This window comes from Mesocricetus auratus, unplaced genomic scaffold, assembly GCF_017639785.1.
Source record: "Mesocricetus auratus isolate SY011 unplaced genomic scaffold, BCM_Maur_2.0 Super-Scaffold_100707, whole genome shotgun sequence".
NCBI classification, from domain to species: Eukaryota; Metazoa; Chordata; class Mammalia; order Rodentia; family Cricetidae; genus Mesocricetus; species Mesocricetus auratus.
The window spans coordinates 1,508,198-1,514,537 of NW_024429269.1; the positions used below are offsets into that span (position 1 = coordinate 1,508,198).

The following is a 6,340-nucleotide window of genomic DNA, read 5'->3' on the forward strand; positions in this document are numbered from 1 at the left end:
CCGCCGTGACCACATACTTGAGAGGAAGCAACTCGAAGGGGGAAGGGTGGATTTGGCCCATGGCAGAGGAGATGTGGTGGCCCAAGTGGGAGGCTGCAGGTCACACTGCCTCTGCAGTTGGAAAGCAGAGAGGGGGCAGAGATGGGAGGAGAGTTTAAGACCTCAGGGCTTGCCCCACCCCTGTGACCCCACCCCTGTAACCCTGTAACCCCGCCCCTGTAACCCTGTACCCCGCCCCTGTAACCCCACCCCTGTAACCCAAGCTCTAAGGGTTCCACAACTTGGAGGACTCAACAGTGAGGCACAGAACCACTCCTGGTGCTTCTCCTGGGAGTCACTGAGCTGGAACCACCGCCCAAAGGACACCTGCTCTTATGGCCATTTATGGGAACCGGGGTCCCGGGATGGTCCCACCTTGGTTGGAACGTCCATCCCTGCTAACTAGTGGTAATGAGTGAGGGCCGCTCCGAAACTTGTCAGGAATAAGGAGAACGTCATGTGACCCAAGACAGTTCTCGTGCCAGGTGAGGAATAAGCCAGCCTGAGGTGGTGAAACGCCTACTTCTCATCTCCTCACCCGGCTTTCCAGGTTGCCCACACCTGGTCTCTGTGACCTGATAATGACCTCTTACCTCTGTATTTGTGCCCTATACCCTTGCCTCTTGGCCTCTGCCAGCTGCAGCCCCAGCCCTCAGCCAGCCCTTGTATCTGTAGACATGCTCTGCTTCCTGGCTGCCTCAGGTGTTGCCAGCTGTTGTTTCCGTACTTAACAGGGCTCTGCTTAGCGCACATCCTGCTGGAGGGGGAGTGTTTGTTTGCATTCCTTTCTGGGATCCCCACCAGCCTGAGGGTGGAGACAGGGTATCGCCTTTCTATTCCCACAGCCCTCTGCAGCCCAGTCCAAGAACCAGCAAGCCACTGCTGCTTTGGGATGGGGCGTAGGGACTCTGCTCTTACCCGCTGGGACTCATTCCTCTTTGTTGGGTCTTGTGAGTGATCTTCTTGCACGTCACAGGGCACCTTGCCCGGTGCTGGGCATGGGGGTGGCATGCAGTGACGGCTATAAAATGGCCTAGAACGCACAGCCACCGGCTTCTTCATTGCTTCTATGAGTGTAACCATCTTGGCAGGAATGAAGATATTCTAAAGAGATCCCTGAGGCCCCCCTCCCCTTTGGCTAGTAGATGATTGAACAATGGACCCCAAGAAATTAGAATCTTCCTAGACTCTCCTGTGAGGAGAGGGATGCTCGCCCGAGGGGAGCTTGTCTCTTGGAAGGGGAGTTCACACGGTTCTGGCAGCTTGTCAGACCACCAGGAGGAGGGACTGGGACTGCGTGGTGTGATGATGGGTGGGAACCTTGACCAGGATTGTTAAGTGTGCGTACCTCTTGCCTTCTATTTACACCTGAACCTCATGTCAGGGTCCCAGAGATGATGGGCTTTTTCTGTGGGATGTCACTGAGCCTGTGTTCCTTTGCTGATTTAAAAAAATATATATGTTTTTATCCATGTATGTGTGTGTCTGTGTGAGTGTATGCTGTGTGTGTGTGTGTGTGTGTGTGTGTGTGTGTGTGTGTGTACACCCACTCGAGGAAGCCAGAAGAGGAGTCTGGATGCACTGGAGCTGGAGTTAAGGTGGTCGCTGATGTGGGTGTTGGGAACCGAAATCCTCTGGAATAGCAGCAAGCGCTCTTGATCCCTGAGCCATCTCTCCAGCTGCTGACTTGGTCATGTTGAATTCTTCTCCTTCCTCTGCTTTTCACTGTTAACTTTGTCTTTAATTAACCTGTTGATGACAGATGGCAGAGCCTAGCTTGTTAGAGCCAACAGGCCCAGGCTCTAACCCTCATGACTGGCAACACAGGAAGCCCAGAAGTCATGGATGCCACCCTCCTTGCTCCTGCCCTCTGTGAATCTCAGCTATCCCTGGCCTCAGATGTCTTCACACTGAAGGAAAAATACAACTGCCAAGAGGTGGGGACAGTGCTGCCCTCGGGCGTTTCAAAAGATGCCACTTGTTGTTTTCAGTGAGCTCAGATGCTGGCTCGCAGCAGCCTTGGCTTCCTGTCACCATGAGCTCTGTTTAGTGTCTCAGCTGGACTTGGCTGAGGGGGAGGCTGCAAAGGCCATGCTCTCTGCTGTCCTGTGTGGGGCCCTTCTGCAGGCTTGGCAGCCTCTTCCTGCTTCTCCTGGAAGCTCTCAGCAGGGGGAGCTGGCTCCATCAGCCACAGCCTGGAAAGCAGGCCTGAGCACATGGAGGACCAGCCTGCTGGGCTGGACTTTTCTGACCTGGCTCAGATCTTTTTTGTTATTTTACTCATCTGACATGGAGATGGGCTGTTACATGTAACTGTTTGGTGTGATAGAAGTTGCCTATCTTTGGGAGGTTTTCCTTGTAAATTCACTAATTAAAAATACCTTTTGCAGACATTTGCCCTTGTATTACTGTTATTCATGACTTGGAAGCAGAAAGGCAGGGCATACCTGCTGGGGATGAGTTCTGGACAAAAGATGGCAGAGGGCAAGTTTCGTCCCTTGTGGGCTGTCTCGTGTGTGTGATGCGCCATGTTTGTGTAGGCGCCTGTCTACATGTGTGTGCTTAGATGTGAAGGCCAGAGGTCAACCTCAGGGGTCATTCCTCAGGACTTACCCATTTCCATTTCCTGTTTTGACGAGGTCTTTCACTGGCCTGAGGCTCACTGATTAACCCAAGTTGGCTAGCCACTGACCCTAGGGGTCCAGTTGTCTTTGCCTCTCTGGAGCTGGGATCTCACACACACACACACACACACACACACACACACGCACACACGCACGCACGCACGCACGCACACACACACACACACACACACTCCACCACCACCATCATCACCCCCACACCACCACACCACTACCACAGATTGCATTTGTTTCAATGTGGGTTCTGGTGGAAACTCAGTCCTTGCGCTTGTAAGGCACTTTGAGCCATCTTCCCAGCCCCTGCAGGTCACCCTTGAATATTTCCCAAAGATCCTTTTTAGAGGATAAGTGGGTTCCCACCACAGCCAGTCTTGACGTTCCACTTTGCCTCACTCTCGCCTGTGACCGTCTCCTTCCCACTCTGATGGGGCACTTACATTAATCACGCCTTTTCACATCTGGGGTCTTGACGATCCAGAAAGCTGTTCTTCCCAGGGCCAGCTGGTCCCTCGAGACAGGCCATGGCAGTTGGTTTCAAACACATTCAAACCAGTTGACCCAAAGTCCAGCATCCTGTGCGCACTGACCGTTGTCTAGCTCCACCCTTATCATCTCTAGGCCAGGTACCAGGCAACAATGGACAGCCCTGGGCCCGGAGCCCGTGAAGCTACTCAGGCTGGCCGGTCCTCAGCCTGCACGGGCTTTTCTCACATGGCCATCATAAAGCCCCTCGCCTTCATTTCCCTCTGCCTCCTGACCCACCCTGGCATTTCACCGTATGGCTCTGGGTGACATGCCTGCTGTGAATGCAGAAACCTTTCTGACATTGTTCTCTTGCATGCTTTTGATGCCAGATTAAAACAAGTCGTGGGTATCTCTGGCAACAATTTATAGCCCATCTCCAGCTCAGATCTTGGTGATTCCTGTTGCCTCCTGGTGCTTCTTAACTCCTGGCCACTGTGACCTCACTTGTTAGCCAGAAGACAAACGTGCTATCTCACTCCTGGGGCTTTCTTTTTCAGTTTTCCAATGCCACCCCTGACACAAAGAGTCTGTGAGGTGTTTGTTACCTTCACAGTGTAATCTGAGTCTTTAAAAAGGTCCAGGCCCCCAACAGCTGCACTGCGACATTTGCATCAGGAACCCAGCCCCTTCTCTGAGGATGAGGCTTTTCTGTCCCATTTCTGTTTTGGAATGAGCTTCTTCAACGACTTCGCCTTGTAGTAGGAGGGTGCACCAGGCGTAGCATCTGTTTCTCCTCCTAGAGAGGACAGAGTGCATCTTTGCTCAGGACTCCCAGCACCCAGGAGGATCTTGATTTCAAAACAAAATAAAAAACCTGAGTACAAGGCTGGGTCCATAACACAGAGTGTCCAAGTCATTAGAAGGGATCTGTAATCTAAGAAAGGTGAGAAGACAGAGGAAAGAAGGGCAGTAAAAGGAAGTCATAAAAGAAAATTAGGAGTATGCTAACCACGCCAGTACTCATAAAAAAGGGAATGAGTTTAAATGTTTTCTTGACTATCTCTCTGAAGTCCAAGAATATGAAGCTATAGAAGGCATTTCCACTGCAAATGCTATAGGAAATTTTTAGATAAGACATGAGAAGGTACCCACAGTGTCATGCACAAAATGTCACAGGGTACCCCATAAGTATGTACTATGCAGTTTATATTTGTCAGTCAGTGGGAGCTAAGTGTGTAGCCAAAAGGTAGAGTACCTGCCTATATATGCACAGCTTTGGATCGAATCCCCAGCAAGGCAAAGATTAATATTCATGAAAAAAAGATATTCTAAGAAAATTTTTTTTTCTGAGACATGGTTTCTCTGTGGCTTTGGAGGCTGTCCTGGAACTAGCTCTTGTAGATCATGCTGGTCTCGAACTCACAGAGATCTGCCTGCCTCTGCCTTCCAAGTGCTGGGATTAAAGGCGTGTGCCACCAACTTCCTGGCCCTATTTTAAGGAAATCTTAACAAACTTGTAAATATTTATTTATACTAGGCAAAAATAGAATTGAAGGTGAAACTTATAAGATTTTTTGTTTTTCAAATGGTTCAGCTGTTGGAGGCTTGGACCTTTATAAAGATTTAGATTACACTGTGTAACAGCCCCGACTGTCCAGAACTCACTCTGTAGATTAGGCTGGCATCAAACTCACAGAGATCTGCCTGCCTCTGCCTCTGTCTCCCAAGTGCTGAGATTAAAGGTGTGTGCCACCAAACCTGCTGAGATTTTTTTTTAGAAGTCATATAGAAAGTTATACATTTGGGGGCTGTAGAGATGGCTCAGTGGTTAGGAGCACAGTTTGCTCTCCCAGAGGACCAGGGTTATATTCCCAGCACCCACACAGTGTCCACCATCTGTAGCTCATTTCCAGGGAATCTGATGCCTCCTTCTGGCCTCAGGCATCCCTCTGCATACACACACACACACATGCACACACAAACACACACACACACATAAATAAAACGATCTTTTTTTTAAAGATAATGACCACCAGATAAAGAAAATCTCAATTCCAAAAATACGGGATGATCACCACAAAATGACAGCGAGAGTTAAATGATAATAACAAAAATGTCAGGGTAATTTATGAATAAGCCTATCAGTGTTTATAGTGATTACTTCTTGGAAAAGAGAGTTAGAGATAAACGTGACATTTTTATATTTAACCACATGAATGAGATATTTGCTTGATTTTTTATCATCGAGTGTGTAATTTTGAGTTGTTTGAAGTAATAAGTATATAAAACAACAAATGAATGTCAGATTAAGCCCCTTCCAATTGACAGGAAGAAAGCCTTAAAACGGAATTACTTAGAAATAAAGTCACAACAGTTGTTTCGTATCAAGACCTCAGCCTAAAGGCAAAGCAGCAGCCACTGTGCACGTATAGCCCGGGATGCACAGTGTAGGAAACAGCAAAGCTGACTGAAACGAGAAGGAAGGAAGACCCTGGGGAAGTGCAAGCAGCATCGAAACGAGACAAAGTGTTGTTTGCTCACCCACCCAGCGGGCAAGAAGACAGGGTGATGTGCTTGCTCCTTATCCAGACAGAAGTTAGCATCTCCTGTTGGTGGGGATACTGTGGGAGGAGGCCTTTGCCTTATATCGAGGGGGAAATAAACTGATTCATCACAGAAAGCATCAAACAGTCTCTGTCAGGTTAGACCTTTGTCCGTGGACAAACAGCCGCACTGACGGCTCCTCTAGAGCAAGATTTTCGTAGGTGCACTGTCCTGAATCAGAGTGCTGGAAGCCATCTCCATGGGAGCTGGGAACGGCGAGGAGTCAGCCAGAGAAAGGACAAACGCTGTTCTAGCTGGAGAGGTGGGCAAGCGTGAAGACTTGAGTTTAGATTCCCCAGCTCACACGTGAAGCAGGGCGCCATAGTGCAATCCTGAATCCCAAGGCAAGATGGAAGGCAGTGACAAGAGACTCCGTGGAAGTGTAAGGGTCAGCCAATCAGCAGCAAGCAAGCACTGTGTCTCATATGACGTGGAAGGTGTAAGCCAACCCCTGTGTCTGTTCTCTGACCTCCACGGTGCACTGTGGCACATACTGTGCACACCCACACATGAATATGCACGCACATGCACACATGCACACACACACAGAGATAAGAAAGGCTTCATTCCAAAGGGAGAACAAGAAAGAG

At 49.3% G+C, this 6,340-nt stretch overlaps 1 long non-coding RNA gene across 1 annotated transcript; it reads left to right on the forward strand.

The window, feature by feature from the left end:
- Positions 1-272: 272 nt before the first annotated feature.
- On the forward strand, positions 273-2,428 carry LOC121137880. Its single transcript, XR_005875151.1, has 2 exons — positions 273-524; positions 1,802-2,428. It is a non-coding gene; the product is annotated as an uncharacterized LOC121137880 (long non-coding RNA).
- The last annotated feature ends 3,912 nt before the right edge of the window (positions 2,429-6,340 follow it).